Genomic DNA, 26991 nt, shown 5'->3' with positions numbered 1-26991 from the left:
AGCCCCTAGCACAATGGGCCATTAGGTGCTACCATAAAAATAATAATTATCAGCAAGGTTGAAGGTGAGGTTCCAGTTGGACAGTGATCTGACCTCCCAAGTCCTCAACGCCGGCGCAGGCAGAGGAAGAGAAAATTTCTCCAAACAGCTGTGAAGGCGGACGAAGGCTGCAGCAGGATGGCGGTCTCCAATCGTCTTGGTCTCCTTGCCACTGGATTAAGAGTCTCATCCTGTCTAGGGCTGTGTGGACACGGGTGTGTAATGGTGTCTCCATGTTAACAGAAATCACACACCGGCATCTGTTCGTATTCATTACTGTTATATAACGAACAAACAAGTTATGCGGGAATTCGGTCCCAGACAAAATGTCATTGTTTCTGCCCAGTGACCAGTGGCTTTTAGCAACATCGACAAAATCTCTCCCCGACCCCTCCCCTCTACAGCCAAGTCCTGGATTTGCTCCAAGTGGAAATTCATCAGTGGGTTTTATTTTTCTGTAGGAAAGAGGACGGACATTTGGGTTTGTGCAGCAAAATGAGCCATGCTAAGGGGATGAGGAGACTGTGGATGTGCTGAAAGGAATAGTTACGTATAATCCTCTGCCTCACGCACTCCTGGAGTAATAGGGCTGTCTGCTGAGAACTGCAACTGTCCCAGCTCTTCCGCGACTGGCCGGAAGCCAGAGCCTAGGCAGGGGGCTGAGAGTCCTGGGAGCCTCCTTCGGCCCATATCCCCCACCTCTGGGGTGTGCAGCCCAGGGCAGGTGAAAGGTCTGGGGCTCCCCACAGCGGCCCAGGCTCCCTAGGTGGCTCTTAGTACTACCTGGCTCTGGCTTCTGGCCTGGCCAGGGGGCGGGGCCTCAGGGGGGGAGGAGGAGCAGAGGCGGGGCCCCATGGCAAGGGGGCTAAGGCCCACCTCAACTTCACACCGGGAAGAGGCTGGCTTCACTGGCAGGGGCTGCGCTTCATGGCGGGGAAGCTGATCACCTTGTCACCTTGCCACCGCTGCGCCACACCTGCCTGAGGCTACTACGCCATTGTTAAATAGCGGAGGGCCATGGTGCCCCGGGGCCCCCGAGTGTGGGGGGCCCAAATGTTCTTTTTACTCGGGGCCCCAATAAACCTTAATCCCCCTGTCTACGTGTGCGCCTGCCTTGCCTTGCCTGTGTGCACCTGCTGTGCCGGTGCACATCTGTGCCTGCCTTGCTTTGCCTGCACACGCTTGTGCACTCCTGCAGCTGCCGTGCCTTGCTTTGCCTGCACACGATTGTGCACTCCTGCAGCTGCCGTGCCTTGCTTTGCCTGCACACGATTGTGCACTCCTGCAGCTGCCGTGCCTTGCTTTGCCTGCACACGCTTGTGAACTCCTGCAGCTGCCTTGCCTTGCTTTGCCTGCACACGCTTGTGCACTCCTGCAGCTGCCGTGCCTTGCTTTGCCTGCACACGCTTGTGCACTCCTGCAGCTGCCTTGCCTTGCCTTGCCTGCACACGCTTGTGCACTCCTGCAGCTGCCGTGCCTTGCTTTGCTTGCACACGCTTGTGCACTCCTGCAGCTGCCGTGCCTTGCTTTGCTTGCACACGCTTGTGCACTCCTGCAGCTGCCGTGCCTTGCTTTGCCTGCACACGCTTGTGCACTCCTGCAGCTGCCTTGCCTTGCCTTGCCTGCACACGCTTGTGCACTCCTGCAGCTGCCGTGCCTTGCTTTGCCTGCACACGCTTGTGCACTCCTGCAGCTGCCGTGCCTTGCCTTGCCTGCACACGCTTGTGCATTCCTGCAGCTGCCTTGCCTTGCCTTGCCTGCACACGCTTGTGCACTCCTGCAGCTGCCTTGCCTTGCTTTGCCTGCACACGCTTGTGCACTCCTGCAGCTGCCGTGCCTTGCCTTGCCTGCACACGCTTGTGCACTCCTGCAGCTGCCGTGCCTTGCTTTGCCTGCACACGCTTGTGCACTCCTGCAGCTGCCTTGCCTTGCCTTGCCTGCACACGCTTGTGCACTCCTCCGCTGCCGTGCCTTGCTTTGCTTGCACACGCTTGTGCACTCCTGCAGCTGCCTTGCCTTGCCTTGCCTGCACACGCTTGTGCACTCCTCCGCTGCCTTGCCTTGCCTTGCCTGCACACGCTTGTGCATTCCTGCAGCTGCCTTGCCTTGCCTGCACACGCTAGTTTACTCCTGCAGCTGCCGTGCCTTGCTTTGCCTGCACACGCTTGTGCACTCCTCCGCTGCCGTGCCTTGCCTTGCCCCTGTGCACTCCCGCAGCTGCCGTGCCTTGCTTTGCTTGCACACGCTTGTGCATTCCTGCAGCTGCCGTGCCTTGCTTTGCTTGCACACGCTTGTGCACTCCTGCAGCTGCCATGCTTTGCTTTGCCTGCACACACTTGTGCACGTCTGCAGCTGCTGTGCATTGCCGTGTTTTCCCCGTGTGCACTTGTGCACACCTGCAGCTGCCTTGCTTCGCCTTTCCTGCATGTGTCTGCACCTGCCTTTCCCTGCCTGTGTCTGGCCCTGCCTAATGGCACCTACTCCTGTGAGCTCTGCCTGTGTGTTTGCACGCGGGTGTGGGACACGTCGCCAAGTGGTAGACTAGTCTGAGGGGCTCCCTGAGTGTCCCCCCTCCCGGCAGAGCCAGCCTGAAATGCACCCCCCCCCCCGCTCAGCAGCTTCCCTCTGTTAAATCCCCCTTGCGAGTTCTGCAGGGGGGCCCCAAGCCCGGGCACTCTGCCCCCCAAGGCAGGGACCCCCCCCCGCGCTGGCTGGGAACAGCAGCATCTCGGCTCAGAGCCCTGCGATTCTCATGTTTAATGCAGGGTTCTCCGGAGGTCGGTATTGATTTGTAAATGGACAGGACACCCCTGCGTGGCGAGCAGCTTGCCAGCTTTGTCTGAAAGGAGAAAGGGAGAAAGTCCAGGCTTCGAAGGGAGCTGCTTTCCCAGGGGCAGGGGTGTGGGTGTGTGTGTGTGCGCGCGTGTGGAGAGGGGGGTGTCTGTGTGTGGAGAGTTGTGTGTGTGTGTGCGCGCGTGTGTGGAGAGTTGGGTGTCTGTGTGTGTTTGTGTGTGGAGAGGAGGGTGTGCGTGTGGAGAGGTGTTTGTGTGTATGTGTGTGTGTGTGGAGAGGTGTTTCTGTGTGTGTGTGGAGAGAGTTGGGTGTGTGTGGAGAGTTGTGTGTGTGTGTGTGTGTGTGTGTGTGTGTGTGTGTGTGTGTGTGTGGAGAGAGTTGGGGGTGTGGAGAGTTGCGAGTGTGTGTGGGTGTAAAGTTTGTGTGAGTGTGTGTGGAGAGTTGGGGTGTGGAGAGTTGCGAGTGTGTGTGTGGGGAGTTGGGTGTGTGTCCAGATAGAAAGTATGAACAATCAGGTCAGGATGCGGGGTAATAGGTGCCTATATCAAGACATCTGGTCACCCTAGCAAGTGTGTGTGTATGTGTGTGTGTGGCCTTTAAAAGGGCGGCACCGTCTGGCTTGGCTTTTCTCCCTTTCCCTCTTGCCCCCCTCCCGCCGGGCGCTCTGACAGGTTGGAGTGGAGCCGCGTGGGGCTGTGTGGGGTGGGAGGGTGTGTCTGTGTGGGGCTGGGGACAGTTGTGTACAGAACGGCGGGTGGGCTCTTGTTCGCGCCTGGCTGCGGTTGCACTGGGCCCGAGTTTTGTGGGTGTCAGTGTTGTGCTGGGTGTGTGTGTGCGCCCTGCCCAGAGCTGTGTGTGTGTGCGTCCTGCCCAACGCTGGGTGTGTGTGTGTCCTCCCCAGCGCTGGGTGTGTGTGTGCGCCCTGCCCAGAGCTGTGTGTGTGTGTGCCCTGCCCAGCGCTGGGTGTGTGTGTGTCCTCCCTAGCGCTGGGTGTGTGTGTGCGTCCTGCCCAACGCTGTGTGTGTGTGTGTGTGTGTTTCTGCAAGGAGCATTTCTAAAACCCTTTGCTAGGGGGTGCAGGGCTCGCTGGATCCCAGCGCTTCTCACCAGTGGCTTCCCTGGTCACATGGGCTACGCGTGAGAGTTTAAAAGAGCTTAAAACCCTTCGAGCCGGTGCAGAAGCTGGTGGCTCCATCGTCCGAGGAGCGCGGCCGGGGCGTGGATCAAAGGCCGCCGGAGGCAGCGGGCGGAGAAGCGCTGTAAGTACCGGACTATCATCCGGACACATCCCCATGCTGCAGAAACTCTGGTCCTGCTGCTCCCTCCAGCGCGGGGGGCTGCGCCCTGCCTTGGCCAGGGACCCCCCTCCAGGGCGCGTTTGCAGGGGCGCTAAAGGTGCCCGCTGGGGGCCGGGGGGCTTTTCGGAAATCCCCCCCCGATGCGGCTTGTGTGTGGACTGCTTGGTCCCCAGCCCTGGGGTGAGCTCGCTGCTCAGGAGGGGTGCGGGGGGACAGGGGGCTGCAGGGGGTCTTTGGGGGGGTGCAGAAAGCCAGGGCGATAGGTGCAGCGCCAAGCCCCCCATGCCGCGGCGCGGGTGCGGGCTTTGAAGCGAAGCGAGGAGAGGGGTGTGGTGAGCGGAAAGTGGAGCCTTTGCCTTTCGCGATGGGTTTGCAGCCCGGTTCCCCGGCTAGACAATTTGCTGGCGCTTCTCTACGCTTTTCTGGCCGGCCCTGCCGTGGCGTCCAGGGGTCAAAGGAGGCAGCGACCCAGTGTCAGGCGTCCCCCACGGAAGCTATTCTGCATTTCTGATTGATTAGTTGGAGCGGAAATGCTTTCTTCCTCCCTTGGCTTTTCTTCCCACTGTCTCCCCCCCGTTCCTCGCCCTCTGTCCTTCTTTATCAATCCTCTTCCCTTCGGTTTCATGCCTCTTCTCCCACCTTGGGCGGATCCGAGTTTCCCTCAACTCGCCCAAACTTGAGTGGAGAGGGGAGGTAGTTTAATTGTCAGGCTCCAAGACCCCTGCGCTGGGGTGGGAAGAGACCCAGGGCCTGTTTTCCTAAAAGCACTTCTTTAAGTGGGAACATCAATGGGACTGGACCTGCTCTGCTCTGCAAGGGACAGGAGCTCCCTGGACAGGCATGCCCCTGGAGCTCAAAGACTGGCTTCTTGTTTCCATGCCCAGTTGCAAATGGAAGGATTATTTTTTTGGAAGGGGGGTGGCAGGGAGGGGAATGCAGCGTGCCCCTATACTTTGGAAGTTTCACCGGGTTATTGTCAAGCTCTCTGAGCTCAGCCCAGCCTCTTAAAGCTGTGTTGGAAAATATTCCTCCCCTTTTGAAAGATAAAATTGGTGTGTGGGGTGGTGGGGCTTGGCAGGAGACAAGGGGTTGGAGCTTATTCTTTATTTCAACATTGAATGGATTTTCAGGAACAACAAAAAAGAGACATTTTGCAGAGGGAGAGAGAGTGAGTGTGTGATACACACAGACTTTGAGGCACTAACCTTTCCCTCTTCTGCTGAGCCCTCTGACTTTGTTCCTATCAGTCGGCCTTTGTGATGGTGTGTGTGTTGCCGAGGGGTCAGGCTGGGGCGGGGGTGTGTGTGAGATCTGGAATGTTTTGGGAAAGAATTAGACAAGCTTGTTTCCTGCTGGCCTGTTTCGCCCCTCTCCTTGCCGTGCCGGCGCTGGCTTGGGGTGGACTTTTGCGGGGCGACGTTTGGGCACGAGAACCTGCCTCGCCAAGACGTGTGCTAAAGTTTGTTCTTCGGGGCGGTTTCTGCCTCCTTCGTGCCCCTTCGTCCTGCCCTCTGGGCTTGAGGGCTATGCAGTGAGTGTGATGCAAGTTGAGAAGTTGTGTGGGGATCACCTCCCAAATTCCCGGCATCGGGCTGAAACGCGGGGAGCAAATTTTCCCTTTTTGGTGCCGTCTCGCAGCAGTGTCCGTGATAGCAAATGCTGGAGCTGAGGCTGTCCTGAAGTTCTCTGTAAATTATAGTGAAATTTACTTTTTTCCTTTTCCTTGCTGTGATTTTTTTTTTTCCCTTGCTCTGATTAAAATGACCACCAACCACCCAAAAGTTACATCAAAATAGTACCAATCAAGGGAGTGCTGTGCTGGGAACGGATGCTTTTCTTTCTTTATTGGCGGGTCTTTGTCGGAAACTAACATTTGGAGCTGCTGGGGAACTGTTCCAACGCTCAGCTTGGGATAAATCACCTAGAAGTGGAAGAACTACTTTCCAGGACCTGGTTTCACACACAAATCTGTGTCTGCCACACTGAGCCCCTCAGCTTTCCCCTGACCCTGGTTATAGATGTGTGTGCCGGGCTGCGTATCTCTAGCCTGAGCTGCGGAAAGCGTTTGCGGGATGGTGCTCTCGGGAAAGCAGTTTGAGTTGCTTGCACTCTGCGTGGGCCTGGCCTGGAGCTCCCTTACTCTATTCTATTCCAGTCAAAGCCCCTGGACTTTCAGTGAGAGTTTTGCCTGGGTACCTAACTGCAGGATTTGCCCCCGGTGTGTGTTGTGCCATGTTCCCGGCTGCGCCCCTCACCCCTCCACATGGCTTCACGGTCGAGTCCAACAGGCACGTGCACATTTTCGCTCGTGCTGGAGCACAGCTGGCATCAAAGAAATGGGAAGATTCCCACCCCCCAAGAACCCCACACATGTGGGCCCCTCTGATTTGGGCTCCCTACTGCCTGGGTGTCCGGTGAGTTAGTTGCGGAAGGGTAACTTTGCCTAGTACGTGGGGTGCTTCAGGGGGGACTCTAGACTCTGCACCTGCATAGAGCCCTTTAGGGCCAGGGCTGGTTGTAACAATCCCATCATGTTGGTCTGAATTGAGCTCTGAGAGCCTGATCCTGCGAGGGGCGGAGCTCCAAGTCCATGAGGGTCCTCAGCGCCTGCTAGGCTTCCCCGGGGTGCAAAGGCCGGTACATCCTTAGGGCGCCCACATCCAACTAACTGAGCTCCTTTCAGAGAGCATGTGCTTCTCGGGAGCTGGTGGCATGTAGCTCTGCTCTCCACAGCTGTGAGTCATTATATGTGAAGAGGAGAAAATCCCCTCAGCTAGCACTGTGGGTCCGAGGCTGGGCTGGCACACCCAGTGCCGCGGTCGCTGTGCCTGACCAATGGGGCTCGCCGAGTGACGTGCTGGGGCAGGTCACTATTTGAGCTCTCACCCTGGAGTTCTGCACTTGGGTGCCTTCGCCAGCAGCCCGCGCGGGGCCCTCTCCAGGCAGCGAGCAATGTGGCAGGAGCCTTCCCCAGATGTGTACCTTCCCTGCCTCTTCTGGGGGGGGGGGGTGGGCTGGCTTGGGGGAAAGTGCCCCCTTCTCCTAGACGCTGACCCCACTAGCACTTGTGGGCCGGAGTTAAAGCCCCACAGTTCTTCTTAGGATGAGCCGGAGTGGGAAGAGCCTTTTAGATCCGCTCCTGGGCACCATGGCAGGGTTGATCCCTGGAGAGAATTTTAGTGCCACCTTTAAGTACCCCAAGAGATGGGCTCTCGTTCCTTCCCCTGGTGACACTAACTAGATCTCCCACTCAGCTGAATGTTCCCTGTAATGTCAACCCACTGAAGCTAGCAAACCCCTCCCCCCAGCGCTAAACTCCCTTCCACCCCCTTTGCAGATTAGCATCCAGGCCACCCCGTCAGTACTTGCGTTGCCAAGTGAGAGATCCTAGCTCTTCTAAGTTTTCCGTGTCAATCAATCCCTCCTTCCCCTGCACAGTTTTTGTTCTTGGCTTTTCAGAAAATCCTGCCAATTTGCCCGTTTTGTTCTGGTGACGCAGTGCCCAGGCCTGGCTGCCATCTGTTCCGGGTACGTTTGCCTCAGAGCCACGCAGAGAAGGACGGTTAGCAGAATAGTGCCTCTTCCTCTGTGACGAGAAGCTCTGGCAGCACCAAACCGGAAGACATCGACTCTGTCCTAACCTCTGCCCCCCCAAACTATCCTAGAATCCTAGGGTTTTGTTGTGGCTACACCAGCCTAGACAGATGGCTGTCCAGCCTCTATGAAAGTGACCTGTCACCTGATGAATGGGTGGCCATGGTGAAAATTCCTCCCTGCTCCCAAATTTAGCCATGTGGTTTATTTGTACTCCCCCAATACTAAGCGTTCCAGCCAAGATTAATGCCCTGGTGTGCTAGGCGCTGTGTGTGCATGGAGGAAGCGACAGCCCATGCCCCAAGAGCTTACAGTCTCAATAGACAAAACAAGCAATGTATGAGAGAGGGGGAGGAATATTATTCCCATTTTACAGATGGGGAAAACTGAGGCCTGCTGAGATTTAAGTGATTTGCCCAGGATCACATGGGGAGTCTAGGGCAAAGCCAGGGTTTGAACCTGGGTCTTGTGAGTCCTAATCCAGTGCTTTAACTACAAAACCAGCCTAGTTGAGCACTCTGGCGGTGCGACTGAGAAGCCCCTGTGTACCCCTCCAGTACCCTTAGCACCCAGCAGTAACTGTCAGTTCGGTTGCTTGGCCTGGGTGGGGTGATGTGAGGGGATGCTGGGTGCCCTTTGGCACGGAAGGGCATTGGCTGAAACACATTGCTGTTCATGATACACATTGTTGTTCAGCTCAAGTATTGGGTAGTTGGACTCTGGCACCACAATGGAAAGTACCTCTGCCTCTGGGGTTCTTTGTTACCAGACTGCAGACTTCCAGCAGCAAGATCAAGCGCTCTGGTGATGTCAGTCCAGGGAAGAATTGTCTAGGAGCGATATCTTAGAAAATGGCCTCCGTGGCTGCCCACTGCTCCTTTTGTGTCCCTTCCACCCCCACGGGGCATCGTGATGTGATGGCGAGGCAGGTGTCACTAGAGCCCAGGGGAAGTTCCACACAGCAGGTGTTTGATGACACGGCAGGTGTTTTCAGTGCCACGGGGTATTCTGCAGAAGGTGGTCCCAGGCTGGGCCCCAGGTCGGGATCTCGCCCTTGGGAAGTACCGCCCATTACCAGCTGCTGCCGTGTTGATCATCACTTCCTTTGAAAGTGGTAACCAACAGGAAATGACCTCATTAGTCACACATCAGAATGACGCTAGGCATTTGCACTGCTGCCGGCTGGGATGATGTAAGGGGTCTCAAACACCGCAGGGTCAGGCCTGGCCAGAACTTGCGTGGAAGCCCGCGGAGCATAACCCAGGTGCTGCATTAAGGCGGTTTGGTGGTTCAGTGCTATTCCCCCTGAGCTGGTGCTGATCCAGTTCCCTAGAACGCCACTAGGGGGCACAGGTGCTGCTAGAATCTTTTTTGGAAGAGGCTTAAAAGTGAGCTGCTGACTGACCGTTCGGGCTCTGTGAAGGCCCCATGGCGTGTGTTGTAAGTAGAGCATCCATCCCACTGCGCAGGCCAGATTCTCATCTAGCTAAAACTGCCTTCTTCCTTCCTAAATCCCCCCGCCTTTACAAGGGGATGGAGCATATTGGTTTCCTGTTGCTGTAAAACCTGGCTTGAGAGACCTCGGATCAATGCATTTATGCTCGCTGCTACCTCGGGGGCTGAAGCACTGGGGTCAGGTACAGCAGCCCTAGGTAAGTTTCTTTTCAGAGACACTGAGGAGATGGAAGGGGCCAGACAGGCTGGGAGTCTCTAGGGGATTTTGGAAACTCAAGAAGTGCCGAGCGTGATTTCAGCTTTCTCGAGTGATAAAGCAAGGAAGGAGACCGTGCTCCGACCTGGGATGAAGTTAGGGGTAACGCTTGAGGTTAGATTCAAGGCTGGATCACTGTGTGGGTTCAGAGTCAACTAGGGGCGGTGATAGGAAGGGATCCCCATATGCTGTTTTCACAAGGTCATGTCCCAGAATGGCAGAAACCTTGTGAGACCAGTTGATTTCATGATTTTTTTTTTTTTTTTTTTTTGGCTATATCAAACAGGATGCACATGTGTCTCCATATATATGGGAGGTGTGTGTGTGTGTGTGTGTGTGTGTGTGTATAAATGTTTTTATGCATGTTTGTTTATGTATATGTACAAATAATGGTGATAATGCCTTCTGTCGTTAAATTTTATTACTCTATGAACGTGTGTGCATATATTTACATATATATACAAACACCTATTGTGTATTGGAATGCATTTGTCTTGGTGCAGCAAACCTTACCAAAAGACATTGTATCTATATGCAGGTTTGGGAGGATTCACTATCTTCCATGAATTTTTATAGTTAATAACTTTGGTATATCTGCAAGTATTTTTTCCAGTGTTTATCTACTTAAAGTTAAGCACAGCGGGAAATGGAAAATCTTCAGTTACCTACAGTTTGTTCAACACTTCATGACGTCAGAAATCCAGATTCTGCACTAAAAAATCTTAATGCTATTAATATTTTGAAAGATTCATTTCTAAATCGTTAGTTTTAAAATGCCTTCTGTGATGAGATACTGAATTATTTGCAGGAGCTACTGTCTGTCTATCATTAGCCCTCAAGTAATATTTCAAAGAAATGCTGACATTCATCACAAACATCAGTTCTGTCTAGACAGTGTTTGCCAACTGGTTTTGCATGTTGCACCTAAAATGATTAGAACCGAAAGATTAGAGAAAGAAAATGTGTTTTCTCTATGTTGTCAGTTTGTTTACGTTGTGTATCTGACAGCACTTTGACTAGTCTAGTCATTTTCGCTGGCTCTCCTTTGTGGGTCTGTATTATCATTTCCCCAGCTGTTGTGTGGGTCTTTCGCACAACAACTGAGGAAAGAAAAATGCTTAGAAATGTGTTGGTTTAGTTTAAAGCCACACAGATTGGCAGGGTGCCTGGTGGCAGGTTTTGGACTTTGGAACGACTTGGAGTTCAAGCTGTAGATGTGTCTAGGTTTGACAGGTGTCCCGTTAAAAGTGCACTTTGCGTCAGGGTGCATCAGCCCTGGCACGGGAGCCCCGTGCTAATGATTACGCTCATGCTGGCACTCCTCCCTGTGGGATAACACTGAACTAGTCCCCCAGCGTGGTGGTGAGAGGTGAGCTGTGCTGCGGCAGGCCAAGGAGCTCAAGAACTAGGGTTCTGATTGCCGGTGACGCTTTGAGAAAGAGTGAGTGAACATGAGCGGCCCAGTCCAAGTCCTTTTTGGTAAGGAAAGTCTGGTTCCGAGTCTGGTTCCTATCCTGGCGGTGCCACTTGTTTGGAATATTGGTTGTTTCCAGTCCTGACAGCTGTTCCATGTTGCCGTGCGTTGTCGAAGGGCTCTCCACAGGAGAGACCGCTTCTAATGTCCCTGGTAGATGAAGTTGTTCTATGCAGGTGACTTTCAGCACCCCCACAGGGTTGTTGCCAGGTTCATTGCTGCTCATAAAACACGTTGAGCTGTCTGGGTGAAAGAAAGCTGTGGCCAACAGGAGAATTAATGTTCGTTCCAGTTGCCAGGGAAATCACCTTTCTCTTTCCTTTCGGGTATTGCTCTGTCTGTCCCTGCTTGGGTTAAAGGAGCGAGAGGATCGTGATCAAGAGTTTCTGTAAGGAAGCTGCAGTTGTTGAAGGCACTGTGGCTGCTCTAGGAATTGGGACTTCCCATCTCTGAGCATTGTGGAGGGGCCCTGGGAGCCATTAAGTCTCTCGGAGCAATGTGGAGCTGGCTGGGTGGAAGCAGTGTGCAATGCACACAAAGCGAGAGGTTGAAAGTGACGCTGGAAATGCCCGGTGAGGCGGAGATGCTGAAGGCAAGATTTCTTTCTGATGCTGGAAATGCTGCTAGGCAAGAAGCTGGGCTTTTTTCCCCGTGGAACTTGTAATTAATATGGATGAGCCCAGAGCGTGCCTGGGATTTGTGAATACACGGGCTACAGCAGAACGTGGGTCAGCGCAAACCACAATAAGCAGGGATAGATTGAGCTAGGTCACTGGTGTGGACCTAGCAGGAAGTGTGACCCAGTGGTTAAAACAAGACTCATGGAACCTCTTAGGTCCTTCTCACTGACCCTGCTACTGACTCCCCGTGTGACCTTGGTCAAATCTCTTAACTTCAGCTTCCCCATCTTTAAAATGGGATAATATTTATCTACCTTAACAGGGATATTCAGGCTTAATTCAGTGGTCTAGGTAATACTTAGTCCTGCCATGAGTGCAGGGGACTGGACTAGATGACCTCTCGAGGTCCCTTCCAGTCCTACGGTTCCATGCAGATGCACAAGTGGAGAGAGGCATTCTTGGGGGTGGGGGGAGAGGAAGGATGTGTTTTCAACTGCCATATTCATAGGACTGGGAACAATCCCAGGACAGGGGAGCTGCAGGTTAAGCATTAAGCACCCCAGAGGGCCTGGAATGATGGTGAGGTCATGGGCATGGCCCTGCCACACTGGCCATCAAAGCCAGTTTAACGAACCCCCTGGGCTGTCAGCAAGGTTTGAACCCAACGCCTTCGCTGCCAACGCACAGACTTCTGCCACTTTTGTGTGAAAGATGGAACTCTGTCAACCGGTAGCAGTAGTAGGCTGTTATCCTGCATGTGGACCAGTCACAGGAAGGGGGCACTTGGCACATACTCCTCAAGCATGTCACTGGTGCACTCTGCCAGGCTGGAGCTCTCCAGCTCCCCAGGTCCCTGAGCAGCCCTGGATCACCCACAGGCTTCTGGGTGGACGTGGCATGTGTTTGCAGCTCTGCCTGAGGTCACGGACTGGGTTTGATGCTGCTCTCAATTTTACTACCGTAGATCTGGCTGAGTCCCATGGAGTCACCATGACAGGGCGCACGTCTGGCTTGGGGCCTACTGGGGGGTGGGGGGAGGTGTTTGAGGGCACAATGACCTTTGATCCCCATGGGGTTGCTTTAACCGCACAGTGGAGCAATACGTATGGAAGGCTTAAGAGAGACCTACCTACCTGTGACCAGCTACCTCCCCGTCATACGCTGCTGAGAAAGCCCTGCATTTCTGCTCCAGCTGATTCCCCACTTGAGCACAGGAATGGGGCTGCTGGCTGGGTGAACTCACTGCGGGCTCCCTGGCTTTGGGATTTGCTCCCTGGCTTGCTCTGAGATAGTCTGGAACTGGGGGATGCCACCACACTGGGTAAAAGACCAGAGTTATTCCCAGGCACTTGGAAATGGGGGTGGGGAATTGCTGGAGAGGATCTTGCTTCATGAGCTGCCCTTTTTGCTGTGGGGGCAAGTTGTGTTGCATTGGGCTGCTTGGGTTGCATTTGTAAGCGACATCCGGGACATCCTGGAGCAAACGTATCGCCAGGCATAGCCCTGGGTTAGCAATGTGTAGAAACCCAAATAAATACTAACTAGAGGAGACGTCTACTCTTAGTTACCCAGCTGTAAACGATGAGTAACCTCACTGCCTTGCAAGTACTCCCGGCACCTAAGACTGGGTCTTCAGTGGCTTCCAATATGAGCATCAAAGGCGCTGATGAGGAGGGTGGTTGCAGCGTTTGGGAATTGGGTAGTATCCCTTTAAATAGTTTGGCAGCCCTGTAGCGGCGCTCACTGTGTTGTGTGTTAGACCCCAGCGGTGTGTCTCTGTAGCTAAGCTTTGCAGGTTGTATGTTTAGTTAACGTGGTTAGTTAGCCCCTACCCTGCCCATGTGGTGCCTTTATCACATTTGCTGAATACAGCCCAGAGGTGCCATGCTTCTCCTGGGCTGTTCCTGAGTGTCCCCTGCCCTGCAGCGGCACACCAGGCCAGCGTGGGGCAAGAGAAGATGTGACGCCCGTTTTTGATCTCTGCCTCTGTCCGCTAATGAGCTCTTTAAGGGCGGCCTGAAAGGCCTTTTTCACAAAGTGCAGCGCGGCTGCGGTTACCCAAGGACAGAGCTGTAGATTAGCAAAAGTGACCTAGGGTTGCCTCTGTTCAAAGCCATACACGCAAAGTGGCTGTTTGATGCTTTATTTGATCAGCTACAAGAAGCATAAAGTTTCCTTGGCTTATGGGGCGGGAGGGGAATGGGGGTGGGGAGTCCTTAGCTCCAATTGGAAGCAAAGGGAGAGTTCTCGCTGCTGCCTATAGGACACCGTGGAGAAGGCAAGTTGAACACTGGGTTCATTGTAGCAGGATATTATTCTTCATTCATGAAATAAAACATGTCCTGCTTGTACAAGCGCCCGGGTTCTCTCGGCAGACTGTTCCTGCACAGTCTAAAAATAATGCTGGCAATAATGAGGCAGTCTGTGCTGCCTAGTGGTTAGGACACAGGACTCGGATTCAGAGGGCCTGAATTCTAGCCCAGTCTCGGCCACCGGGCAACTTTGGGCGAGTCACTGAACGCCTTTGGACCTCACTTGCCCCCTCTTTGACAGGAGGATTAAACCCTCCTCCCTTCCGGGCAGGGGCGTGAGGTTGAATCCATGAATACTTGGAAAGCGCAGTGAGAGCCCCATGTGGAAAGTGCTAGGGGGCAATCCTCAGTCCCCTGGCCAAGCTGCCCCCAAATCACTAGTGATTTATGGGGGTCTCAGTTCTTGGGTCAACAGCTTTCAGATGCCTGGTTTTCAGAGGGCTGGTTCTTGGCACTGTCTGATGCTCAGGGCCCTTAGGGGCATCACAAGTTGCTTTTGAGAATCTCTCCTAATGTTCTCACGCACTGAAATCCGGGAGCTGTCAGAGAGCGTTTCATCTAGCTCTCAAGCTGTGCTGAACGGGGATTGATATTTTTCGATGGCTTCCTAGCGCTGTGTTACGGAGCTGCTTGCTTGTAATCCATACCCTAGGCAGGTGCCATAGCTAGAGCCCGCATGTATTCCACAGACCCACGTTTACGTGCGTACTCCACTACGCCTGTCCGCCTGTTGGCTGCAGAAACGGCGCTCTCCTGTGTATTTGCTGGATGGTCTGTGGTTTTTATTGACCCTGCTCTGGGAATGAGAGACCTTTCTGTCTCCTGTATCCCCTGTTGCTCCAAGTGCTCTGGAGGGTAGACCAGTGTATCGTTCCAGTTCAGGTTGCCAATTTTGGTTGGTTGTATTCCTGGAGATTTCATTACATGACTTATTCTTTAGAGATTAATCTTTGATTCCTTGAGACTTTGGGACAATCCTGGGGCAACCCTATTTTCAGTTCAGTTCGTGTTAGTAACTTGGCAGGCGCACTGGCCATGCTGGGGAATCTAGCTTTTATTTGAGAAGTGAAACAAAGTCGTATTTCGGCTGCAGGGCAGGGAGCACCCTCTAATGTTATAATCAGAGGACTGGGGTTCGGCTGTTCCCACTCTGCCGCAGATTCGCCATGTGACTTCTGTTTGCCTGAAGCTGGGAATGGGTGACAGGGGATGGATCACTTGATGATTACCTCTTCTGTTCATTCCCTCTGGGGCACCTGGCACTGGCCACTGTCGGACGACAGGATACTGGGCTAGAGGAACCTTTGGTCTGACCCAGTCTGGCCGTTCTTATGTTCAGTCATTTCTCCTCTCTGAACCTCTCTATGCATCCATAAACAAGGGGCAATACCACAGTGGATTAGCTAGTGTGGGTGAACAGCATTGCCACCCTCTTGCATGGCATCAGGACTGCTCTGTTGCATGCCATAGCTCCCGTTCTGCCAGCAGAGATCATTTTTCAGCTCCAATAATGGGGGGCCGGTGGTTTCAGAGCAGGAGGGCCCGGCTCCAGCGCGCTCTGGTTCGGCGAAGCTCTAAGTGTCGCAGGGGGGCCATGGGTGTGCAGCTTGGCAACACATGGGAGTCCCCAGGTGGCTGTGGACATGTCTGACAACATGGGTAAGTGGACGCTCTTAATCAAGACATCAGGTACCCATAGTTCACACCCCCTTGGCTCTGAGTTATCTCAGGGATGTCCTGCCCAAGAGTGGTGAGAAGCACAGATTCCAGAGCCAGACGGGACCGTTGTGATCATTAATCTGACCTCCTGTAGAACACAGGCCATTGGACTTCCCTGCATTAATTAATTCCTCAGTGAACTTTATTTAAAAATTGTGCTAATGAACCTCTGTCCAACGGTGATGTTCTCCCAAGCATAGGCACAGGCTAACTGCTGGGTTGGGTTCCATCCCACACTCCTCCCCGGACCAGCTATACTGAGATAAAAGGAAATTACCTGGATCTGTGCTAGGAAAAAGGGCAGAGTTAGCAAACACACGCTAGCCAACCCCCACTTCTTCTCCTAATCGGGACAACCCCTTAGATTTGTGCTGCAAAGAGATGGTGGCTCTGGATTACAATAACATCTAGAGACCTCATTGTGTTGGGCGCACGCTCAGTCTCTGCCCCAAAGAGCTTCCAGTCCAAACCCAGAAGACAAAGGGTGGGAGGGGGACACAAAGACGGTGAGGAAAAGGGACTTGCCCAAGGCAGGGAGAGCACCCATGTCTCCTCTATCCATGTATCCACTGGGCCAGGCTGTTGATTGTTTAATGGTGACCTCCTGGCGCGCGGGGTTAAGATGTTGGTATGTTGCTTTGAGATCGTTGGCTGGATGGGTGGAAGGAAAATGCCCAGTGTCAGTAAATAGGCACCAAATGACACCTCCTCGCTTCCCCCCCCAGTCCTCTGACAGGTGTGGGACCCAAGGTTGCTAGGTGACCGTTCCCAGCTGTGGATTGGTCAGTATTCCCCATCTGTAAGACAGGGCTGGTCATTCTGTCCTACCTCCTTGGGGAATGGGGGTCTGGGGCACTCCCAGGGAGGTAGGTCCAAATTGACTGCAGCTTGGGCCATGGTCTGAGATACTTGGGCAGAAAGGATGGGGGAAAGACCCAGGATGGTTGTAATCGATATTATTTCTAGGAGTTGTCATGGCAACCTACCACCCTGCATCACGTATGGTGACTGTAACCCCCCAGGGTCCCTGTGACATAGGGAGGCATCCTTGCCTATGTGGGGAAACAGAGGCACGGGGAGATTCAGTGACTTTCCCTAGGTCATGAAAGGGGGACCTGTGATAGAGCGGGGAACAGAAACCCAAATCTCCTGAGTCCCAGTCCTCTGCTTTATCCCCTCACCCACCGTTCATGTGGTCACGGCCCAACTCTGTTAAGACATGAGATTATTATTTGAACCCGGTCTGTGTTTGTGCAGAGCGGACACTGCCTGTCTCTCCACCACCCACACTCCTCTCTCTGCCTGTGTGTCTGTTGTTGATCCTTCTGGTGACTGACCATGTGAAGGGTGACAGGCGAAATGGCATTTGGAGCCTCCAGGTCGGTTCTCCCTCACCGAAGCCTTGCCCAGCAGAAAGATGCCTTCCCCAGACGCTAGCCCTGCAAGCTCCCCCTGGCCGGGGCCCTTCCTGCCTCTGGCATCACCTGGAATAAAGACCCTGTCATGCAACCAGCAGTGCCCACTTTGATGTGGGAGGCAGAGGGGAAGCAGCCTGTGCAGGGCTAGACCAGCAAGGGTTAACGCTCCCTTGTGTTTTGGGGGTCAGGAGACTCTCAGACAGTGGAGATGCTGTCTGTGGGAGCATGGGGAGCACTTTTGTCTACAGCCCCTTTTTGGTTCCATTCGAATCCGGCCCAGGTCGGTGGTGGCTGAAATTTGACACCCTTGTGGGTGACGTGTGGGCAGGGGCCTCAGCGCATACCCCACAGGTCGGGTGCCTGCATCAGTAAAAAAAACCCCGGTGCAATTGACACCGATTGGCTGCTTTCTTGGCATCCTTCACCAAAAGACCAAGCACTCGACTGTCTGTGGGCAGGGTAAACTGGTCTGGTATCCCTAGGGGCTGTCACCCCAAAGCCTTCCTAAGCAGTGTGGGGAGGATGCCTGCATCACCTCTATCTGTCCTGTGCACAAATAGAGGCCAGTCTCTTGGATGGAATTCACTGATAGTCTGACCTGCTCTGGAACGCAGGCCAGAGGGCTGCTCTGAAGTAATTCGTGCTTGCAGCAGAGCCAATCTTTGAGAAAAACATCCAGTCTTGATTTAAAAATTGCCAGTGGTGGAGAATCGAGCACGACTCTTGTTTAAGCTGGTCAGTGGTTGGTTGCCCTCGGTGTTAAAAACGTATGCCTTCTTTCCAGCCTGAATCTGTCTAGACGGAATTCATAGCTTTGAGAAGAAAAAGCATCAAGTGTCAATTTCCAGGCTTCAGTTTTGTAACCATGTGCCCTAAGCAGGCAGGGAAGGCACTGGACTGTGAGTCAGGAGACATAAGAATGGCCCATACTGGGTCAGACCAAAGGTCCATCTAGCCCAGTATCCTGTCTGCCAACAGTGGCCAGTGCCAGGTGCCCTAGAGGGAATGATCAGAACAGGGAATCCTCAAGTGATCCATCCCCCAAAGCTCATTCCCAGCTTCTAAGACTTGGTGTTTTTTAGAAGGTCTCTTTCTATAAGTCTATAATATAGAACTAAACTATTGTTGTATGTAAAGTAAATAAGGTTTTTAAAATGTTTAAGAAGCTTCATTTAAAATTAAATTAAAATGCAGAGCCCCTCGGACAGGTGGCCAGGACCCGGGCAGTGTGAGTGCCACTGAAAATCAGCTCGTGTGCCGCCTTCGGCACACATGCCATAGGTTGCCTACCCCTGCTCTAGACTCTTCCTGTCTAGTCATGTCCCCTGCATTCTGGATCAGCATCCCTCCAGCTAACCCTGCAGGCTGGGCCGTGCCCTTTACCTGGTAGATGTCTGGGTGCATAGGGCAGGTCCACACTGCAATAAAACACCCGTGGCCGCCGATTCAGACTCACGGGACTGTAGAATTGCAGGGTTGCCGTTTTGGCTTGAGCTGGAGCCTGGGCTATGGGACCCCATGACGGGGGAGGGTCCCAGAACCTGGGCTCCAGCCTGAGCCTGAATGTCTACACTGCAATTCGTTAGCCCAGCAAGCCCAAGGCAGCTGACATGGGCCAGCCGGGGGTGCTTTATAGGTGCACCCTTAGAGATGCTTCTGGGCTGCTGCAGGAATTGATCAGCCCTAGGCTATTACAGCAGTTACGGGGTGTGATTGTTGCTTGTGTAGACCTCCTCCAGTTAGTCAGTGGGCGAATAACCTGTCCCCAGGGGAAGCATCTTCCTTAGAGGTTGTCCTGTAGCAGGACAGTTGCTTGTAGCTTTTCCAGTCTGCAGAAGGAACCTCGTTGTAGGCTCCTCCTTGTTATGGCTTCCAGTCCTCTTCTCCTTACCCAAAATACGTAACCACCTTCTTCTCTATTGAAGTTCAGATAATGGACGAGCACCACGTTGCACTGCAGGCGGTGAAGTCAGACACCAGTTAAGACTCCCCCTCCTCCCCCCCCCCCCCCCCCGCAAAACCCCCTGTTGCAGTTCTTGGTCTCCCTACAATTCTGATGGAGGGCCTGTCTCTCTGCATAGCTCTCAAGGCTAGCTTTGCTCTGGTTTCCACTGAGATAGCATTTGGCTAACGCTGCCAAACGCTATTGAAAACAAGCCTGGAGCTGTTCAGGAAGTGATAAGATAAAGCAGGGTTATGATTTGTCTGTCTAATCCCAAAGCATCTTGCATTATTTAGCGTGTGGAGTGTGAGGTCACTAGCCCCTTGATCATTTTCATTAGAGGAGCCAGAGAAGATAATCACCTGCTCGGGAAAACCAACTTGACACTGTTTATTCAATAGTTTGGGTTTAGCTGAAAATAAACACAGACTAATAATTATAGGGACATTGTCAAGGTCAAGAGGCTCAGAGAATCTCTACTTTTTTCTCATATGTTTACAAAGACGCTGATTCTTTATGGGAGTGTTTTTAAAATTCAAACCAAAAGCTTCAGACCTCTTGAAGGAAATGCAACGCTATTCAGCAACCTACGTGAGCGGCCTGCTGATAGCTTCCCAGCCATGCCCCCTGGGGCGTGCGAGCGACCCTATGCTAACAAACCACTGCAGACAGCCTAGTGCATTTGGGCAACCCTACACTAATAAAACCGGTGCGTGTGTCCTCGTGCGAGAGTCACCCTGCACTCACAAACCAGTGTGAGCACCCAGTGTGTGTGTGTGAGCAGCCTTCTACTAATGAACCAAGTGCACACAGATCAGTGCGTGTGAGTGACCCTACACTATCGAGGCAGCCTGTGCTGAATGGAGGAGGAAAGTATTGGAAGGGAAAGAGTTAGCACAAAGATCAACCTTGTACAAGGACAGTAAAAGGACTAAATTCAGTAGTGTCAGTGTCTGACAAGTAGCAATCTGGGTGCTGGGGAGAGAAGGCGTTGAGGTCTCCTGCCCATTTCCCTGACATAGCGGTGTTAATGGGCTCTGGGCACAGCCTGCTCAGGCAGGAGTGTCACTGGGACTTTGAGGGAATTGGGGGAGGAAGAAGAGGAAAATGAATGCCAGAGCAAGGCTTAGCTCTTGTGCAGTGTTGCCGCAAGCAGCTAAACAGCTGCCACGTTCCACCCCAGAGGTGGCTGCATTTCGGCACTGAGTGGAAAAAGTGATCTTATGTGCTGCCAAACAGCTGCTGAATACCTCATCACCCAGAGATGGTTGCATTTCATAGATTTTTTTTTTTTTTTTTTTTTTTTTTTTTTTTTTAAGGCCACAAGGGACAATCAGGTTCACCCAGACCGACCCCCTACATAACACAAACCAGAGGATTTCACCTAGCTAGGCAATCATTTTGTGTGGAGCTAGAGCTGATCTTTAGAGAGAGAGACACCCCGTCTTGATTTAAAGACCACAAGTGATGGAGAAACTACCACCCACCCTATTTCAGCACTTGGTGAAGTGATTCCTGTGCAGCGTTGCTACACGCTGTCACGTTCTGCCTCAGAGGTGACTGCACTTCCGTGCTGGGTGTAATGAGCATTCGGATCGCTTCAGTGGCAAGGGGCAGAATAAAGGTAGGTGGGCAGTAACCATTCTCCCATACAGTGGCTGAGCTAGGAGAGTCTGTCACCCACACCAGAGATTTGAACTGGGTGCCCCGCGGTGTGGCCAGCTGACACAGGATGGAAGCAGACCTAGCAATACTGACTGTACATCCCCTCTCCTTTGCTGTGGAACGGGTGAGCTGGGAGACCTGGCCTTGCTAAGGATTGGGGATATACAAAACGTCACGGCTAACAGGCAGCTGCTTTTATCGGGTGATCCAAAAGGGCAGAAAAGGGCAACAAAAATGATCAGGGGTGTGGAACGGCTGCCATGCGAGGAGAGATTAATCAGGCTGGGATTTTTCAGCTTGGAAAAGAGACGACTATGGGGGGACATGATTGAAGTCTATAAAATCATGAGTGGTATAGAGAAAGTAAATAAGGAAGTGTTATTTACTCCTTCTCAAAACACAAGAACCAGGGGTAACCAAATGAAATGAATAGGCAGCAGGTTTAAAACCAGCAAAAGGAAGTATTTTTTCACACAATGCACAGTCAACCTGTGGAACTCCTTGCCAGAGGATGTTGTGAAGGCCAGGACTATAGCAGGGTTCAAAAAAGAACTAGATGAATTCATGGAGGATTTTTACATCAATGGCTATTAGCCAGGATGGGCTGGGATGGTGTCCCTAGTTTCTGTTTGCCAGAAGCTGGGAATGGATCACTTGATTCCCTGTTCTGTGCATTCCCTCTGGGGTACCTGGCACTGGCCACTGTCAGAAGACGGGATACTGGGCTAGCTGGACCTTTGGTCTGACACTGTATAGCCATTCTTATGTTCCAGATATCTCTCCCCAGCCGAGGCAGTTGGAATTGGCGTGAGCCACATTGGGCCACGAGTGACTTCTTCAATGCGTCAGTTTCAGTAGCCTTTTGTGTGGTGATGATCTTACGAGAAGCAGAGAAGCGAGGACACATCAGTTTGAACCCTCCCAATGGCTTGCGTGAGCGGGTTTGCAGTGTGCTAAACACATGCACGCACACAGGCTGTTTCTCAGCATGAGAAAGACAGGAGGAGAGGGGACTGGTTGACAAGTTGTTTTGAAAGCAGGATCATTTGGGGGTTGGATTTTTTCCCCCTCTGTCTTTTTGCATGACAGATAAAGCAAAACTCCTTTTTGTTTCTCTGGCACTTTGTGCCTGTCTCCTGCCACGGCTGCGTAGATCAAACCGGCTCGGAAAGTTTGGAAGCTGCTGCACGTGCCGCATGGTTGTTTAAAACAAATCACAGAATTCCACTGTTTATTCGTCGCAAGCAAAGTCCTGGTGCATTGCAAAGCAAAAATGGTATATTCTGTTACCAGCCTCTCTTGCAAACCCTCCTTCTCAAAGGCTCCCTCTGAGGAACCCAACTGAAGTGGGAAGAGACACTCTGAGCACTGGAGAGAGACGGTGCCCGGTGAGCTTGACCTTCTCCTGATGGCAGAGTGTCTGAACACCTAATTGGTTCTGCCTTGTAAAGCTTCACACCGTTTTATGATGTTATAAATAAGACCTGGCGCTGTCTGAAACAAACAAGTGCAGCCCAGGATCGGATGGGACAGAGCTCTTAACCCTTTAGGCAGCATCAGACTGGAGCAGACGCTGGTTTCTTAGGGCAGGGAGAGCAATACGGCTAGCGCAGAGCAGGTGGCTCCGAGTGCCTTTGCATGGGTTGATTTATTGCCTGTGCCTCAGTTTCCCCATCCTCATGTAATAGTGGACCTGGCAGTCCCTCTCCTGCAAGAGAGGCCTTGAGGGCAGGAATTATCCACAAGGATTCTCTCATGGAGTTTCCCCGTGTTGGTCCATTGCATCTCCCCTGCAGCAAAGGCTACAGAGCCACCCCATGTCTGTGACACATTCCCCTTGTCCAGGAACTAACCACTCTGACTGTGGCAGCCTGCAGGGTCCCTGGGGAAGGGGGTGGCTCAATGAAGCTCCAGGCTGTGTAATCTTTTCCGTCGGTCTGGTGGTGGGGGCATAACTGGGTGCATCTCCACTGGTCCCTTCCACTCCTCCCCTGGGCCACCTCATCTCCATCCTCCCTACCCCACCTTGCATAGACCTCTGGTCCATGAACTGTCTAGCCAGTGGCATTCGCTGGCCAGCGTATGCCCTATGCACACCACTGTGCTTTACTGGATAGAATCAGAACTGTCAAAGGCCCTGGGGACAATGCAGTTCTCCAGTAGATCAAGTGGTTTCCTATGTTTATGAAGTAGAAGGATGGGAGTTCTAGTCCTGCTGTCGCTGCAAAGTGGCCACCATGTGCAGTAAGAACGATGGAGAAGTCCTAGCTAGTCCCATAATGTTACAATATTGACCTAGGGGTGGTGGGGATTCGGGCGAATCTTGGAGTGTGGCTAGAACATATGAACAACCATACTGGGTCAGACCAAAGGTCCATCTAGCCCAGTATCCTGTCTTCCAATAGGGGCCAATGTCAGGTGCCCCAGAGGGAATGAACAGAACAGGGAATCTTCAAGTGATCCATCCCCTGTCGCCCATTCCCAGCTTCTGGCAAACAGAGGCTAGGGACACCATCCCTGCCCTTCCTGGCTAATAGCCATTGATGAACCTATCCTCTGTAAATTTATGTAGTTCTTTTTTGAACTCTGTTATAATCTTGGACTTCTTGCCAGAGGATCTTGAGGAGTTCCACAGGTTGACTGTGCATTGTGTGAAGAAATACTTCCTTTTGTTTGTTTTAAACCTGCTGTCTATTTAATTTAATTGGGTGACCCCTAGTTCTTGTGTTATGAGAAGGAGTATATAACACTTCCTTATTTACTTTCTTCACACCATTGATGACTTTATGGACCTCAATCATATCCCTCCTTAGTTGTCTCATTTCTCAGCTGAACAATCACCATCTTTTTAATCTCTCCTTGTATGGAAGCTGTTTCATACCCCGAATAATTTTTGTTGCCCTTCTCTGTACCATTTTCAATTCCAATATCTATTTTCTGAGATGGGGCAACCACATCTGCACGCAGTATTCAAGATGTGGGTGTACCATGGATTTATATAGAGGCAATCTGATACTTTCTGTTTTATTCTCTATTCCTTTCTTAATGATTCCCAATATTCTGTTTGCTTTTTTGACAACTGCTGCACGTTGAGTGGATGTTTTCAGAGAACTATCCACAATGACTCTAAGATCTTTCTTGAGTGGTAACAGCTAATTTAGACCCCATCATTTTATAAAAAGCAACAGAGGGTCCTGTGGCACCTTTAAGACTAACAGAAGTACTGGGAGCATAAGCTTTCGTGGGTAAGAACCTCACTTCTTCAGATGCAAGTAATGGAAATCTCCAGAGGCAGGTATATATCTGTGTGGAGATAACGAGGTTAGTTCAATCAGGGAGGGTGAGGTGCTCTGCTAGCAGTTGAGGTGTGAACACCAAGGGAGGAGAAACTGTTTCTGTAGTTGGATAGCCATTCACAGTCTTTGTTTAATCCTGATCTGATGGTGTCAAATTTGCAAATGAACTGGAGCTCAGCAGTTTCTCTTTGGAGTCTGGTCCTGAAGTTTTTTTGCTGTAAGATGGCAACCTTTACATCTGCTATTGTGTGGCCAGGGAGGTTGAAGTGTTCTCCTCCAGGTTTTTGTATATTGCCATTCCTGATATCTGACTTGTGTCCATTTATCCTCTTGCGCAGTGACTGTCCAGTTTGGCCAATGTACGTAGCAGAGGGGCATTGCTGGCATATGATGGCATATATAACATTGGTGGACGTGCAGGTGAATGAGCCGGTGATGTTGTGGCTGATCTGGTTAGGTCCAGTGATGGTGTTGCTGGTGTAGATATGTGGGCAGAGTTGGCATCGAGGTTTGTTGCATGGGTTGGTTCCTGAGTTAGAGTTGTTATGGTGCGGTGCGTGGTTGCTGGTGAGAATATGCTTAAGGTTGGCAGGTTGTCTGTGGGCGAGGACTGGCCTGCCTCCCAAGGTCTGTGAAAGTGAGGGATCATTGTCCAGGATGGGTTGTAGATCACTGATGATGCGTTGGAGAGGTTTAAGCTGAGGACTGTAGGTGATGGCCAGTGGAGTTCTGTTGGTTTCTCTTCTGGGCCTGTCTTGTAGCAGGAGGCTTCTGGGTACACGTCTGGCTCTGTTGATTTGTTTCTTTATTTCCTTGTGTGGGTATCGTAGTTTTGAGAATGCTTGGTGAAGATCTTGTAGGTGTTGGTCTCTGTCTGAGGGGTTGGAGCAGATGCGATTGTACCTCAGTGCTTGGCTGTAGACGATGGATCGTGTGGTGTGACCGGGGTGGAAGCTGGAAGCATGAAGGTAGGCGTAGCGGTCGGTGGGTTTTCGGTATAGGGTGGTGTTAATGTGGCCATCGCTTATTTGTACGGTGGTGTCCAGGAAGTGGACCTCCCGTGTAGATTGGTCCAGGCTGAGGTTGATGGTGGGGTGGAAGCTGTTGAAAGCATGGTGGAATTCTTCCAGGGCCTCCTTCCCATGGGTCCAGATGATGAAGAGGTCATCAATATAGCGTAGGTAGAGAAGGGGCATGAGTGGACGGGAGCTGAGGAAGCGTTGTTCCAGGTCAGCCATAAAAATGTTGGCATATTGTGGGGCCATGCGGGTGCCCATAGCGGTGCCACTGGTCTGGAGGTATATATTGTCACCAAATTTGAAATAATTGTGCGTGAGGATAAAGTCACAGAGCTCAGCAATAAGTTGTGCTGTGTCATCATCAGGGATACTGTTCCTGACAGCTTGTATTCCATCTGTATGTGGGATGTTTGTGTAGAGAGCCTCTACATCCATGGTGGCTAGGATGGTGTTTTCTGGGAGGTCACCAATGCATTGTAGTTTCCTCAGGAAATCTGTGGTGTCATGGAGATAGCTGGGAGTGCTGGTGGCGTAGGGTCTGAGTAGGGAGTCCACATATCCAGACAATCCTTCAGTGAGAGTGCCAATGCCCGAGATGATGGGGCGTCCAGGATTTCCAGGACCCTCTGTTGCTTTTTACAGATTCAGACTAACACGGCTACCCCTCTGATACTTGACATCATTTTATAGGTATAGTTGGGATTGTTTTCCAAGGTGCATTACTTTGCATTTATCAACACTGAATTTCATCTGCCATATTGTTGCCCAGTCACCCAGTTTTGTGAGATCCGTTTGTAACTCTTCACAGTCTGATTTGGACTTAACTATCCACAATGACTCCAAGATCTTTCTTGAGTGGTAACAGCTACGGTAATTTAGACCCTATCATTGTAACTCTTTACACTTTGCTTTGGACTTAACTATCTTGAGTAGTTTTGTATCATCTGCAAATTTTGCCACCTCACTGTTTACCCCCCCTTTCCCAGATCATTGATGAATATGTTGAATAGGACTGGTCCCAGTACAGACCCCTGGGGGACACCACTATTTACCTCTCTCCATTCTGAAAACTGACCATGAGGATTTGTGTGTGGGGAAAGGAGGAGGGGAAGAAGGCCAGGCAAAGCAGAGGTGTGTTCCAGCTTTCCTCCACTGCTGGGGGTAACCGGTTTGCTAGCCCCAGGCCTGCAAAGCACACAGGCAGGTACTGTAGGTCCGGCTCTCTAGAGCGGATTTCAACCCTTTGGAGCTCCCTTAAGGAAACCTGGTGGGAGGGGAAAGTTTGCTTTAAATCAGTCACTCCCTGGCCAGGATGAAACAAATAGGTGTGTTGTGAGCAAGACACAGTCATTCTTCCGCTCTACTCTGCGCTGGTTAGCCCTCAGCTGCAGTATTGTGTCCAGTTCTGGGCACCGCATTTCAGGAAAGATGTGGACAAATTGGAAGGGGTCCAGAGAAGAGCCACAAGAATGATTAAAGGTCTTGAGAACATGACCTATGAAGGAAGGCTGAAAGAATTGGGTTTGTTTAGTTTTGGAAAAGAGAAGACTGAGAGGGGACATGATAGCAGTTTTCAGGTATCTAAAAGGGTGTCATAAGGAGGTGGGAGAAAACTTGTTCATCTTAGCCCCTAAGGATAGAACAAGAAGCAATGGGCTTAAACTGCAGCAAGGGAAGTCTAGGTTGGACATTAGGAAAAAGTTCCTAACTGTCAGGGTGGTTAAACACTGGAATAAATTGCCTAGGGAGGTTGTGGAATCTCAATCTCTGGAGATATTTAAGAGTAGGTTAGATAAATGTCTGTCAGGGATGGTCTAGACAGTATTTGGTCCTGCCATGAGGGCAGGGGGCTGGACTCGATGACCTCCCAAGGTCCCTTCCAGTCCTATGATTCTATGAAAGGGAACTAAAGAACCCAGCTGTGCACTGGCGGGTGTGCGTGTGTGCGTGCGGCTGAGAACTGACCCAAAGCAGAACTGAATGGGAGCTGAGAACTGGAAGAGCTGGGAAGGGGGATATGAAGGCATCAGCAGAGCTGGGTGTAACTGGGTTGCCCAGCCCTGGCATAGCAGTGGGGTCGGGACTGCACTG

General features: G+C 52.0%; 1 protein-coding gene across 3 annotated transcripts in view; it reads left to right on the top strand.

Annotated features, from left to right (window-relative positions):
• Positions 1-3605: 3605 nt before the first annotated feature.
• CNTFR (ciliary neurotrophic factor receptor) overlaps positions 3606-26991 on the top strand; it is a 443800-nt gene continuing 420414 nt past the window's right edge. The window contains exon 1 of one of the 3 annotated variants that reach the window (XM_054033199.1): positions 3606-4091. The gene's annotated coding sequence lies outside the window, so the exon portion shown is untranslated. Of the gene's footprint in view, positions 4092-10792; positions 10915-26991 lie in introns of those variants that run through there. The other 2 variants (XM_054033201.1, XM_054033200.1) reach the window with 2 other exon arrangements.

Source organism: Malaclemys terrapin, chromosome 6, assembly GCF_027887155.1.
Source record: "Malaclemys terrapin pileata isolate rMalTer1 chromosome 6, rMalTer1.hap1, whole genome shotgun sequence".
NCBI lineage: Eukaryota > Metazoa > Chordata > Testudines > Emydidae > Malaclemys > Malaclemys terrapin.
This window is presented reverse-complemented; position numbering and strand designations above follow the sequence as displayed.